Consider the following 544-nt stretch of genomic DNA (forward strand, 5'->3'; position numbering starts at 1 on the left):
AAATATTTAAAAAAAAAAAGAAAGAAAGATTCTTGACTCAGCATTAGCAGCAAGAACTGCAGGCTTCTTCAAGAGATGACTTCCTGCCTCATGCTGGCAGTACTAACTCTGGCTCTTGTAGGAGGTCCTGCACTTAAATGGGGTTTGTGAGCAGCATGCTACTAATTCCTGGAGCTGGGGCCATGTGCATGGCTCACAGAGGCAGTGAACAGGCCTCCATGATGTTGGATGCGGCACAGCCAACAAACAGGGCCACGGAGTTGATCCTAGGCACACTGCTTAGAATTTCAGGAAGCACTCCTGGTCAGAAAATGATTACAGATACACAATAAAACAGATTCAGACCAAAGGGGGGGGGTACAGTCATAGATTAAAGGAGTAATAGATATTAAAAAGTAAAAGAGGGGCCGGGCGGTGGTGGCGCACGCCTTTAATCCCAGCACTCGGGGGGCAGAAGCAGGTGGATCTCTGTGAGTTCGAGACCAGCCTGGTCTACAGAGCTAGTTCCAGGACAGGCTCCAAAGCCACAGAGAAACCCTGTCTC

The sequence above is a fragment of the Microtus ochrogaster genome, linkage group LG4 (assembly GCF_000317375.1).
Source record: "Microtus ochrogaster isolate Prairie Vole_2 linkage group LG4, MicOch1.0, whole genome shotgun sequence".
NCBI classification, from domain to species: Eukaryota; Metazoa; Chordata; class Mammalia; order Rodentia; family Cricetidae; genus Microtus; species Microtus ochrogaster.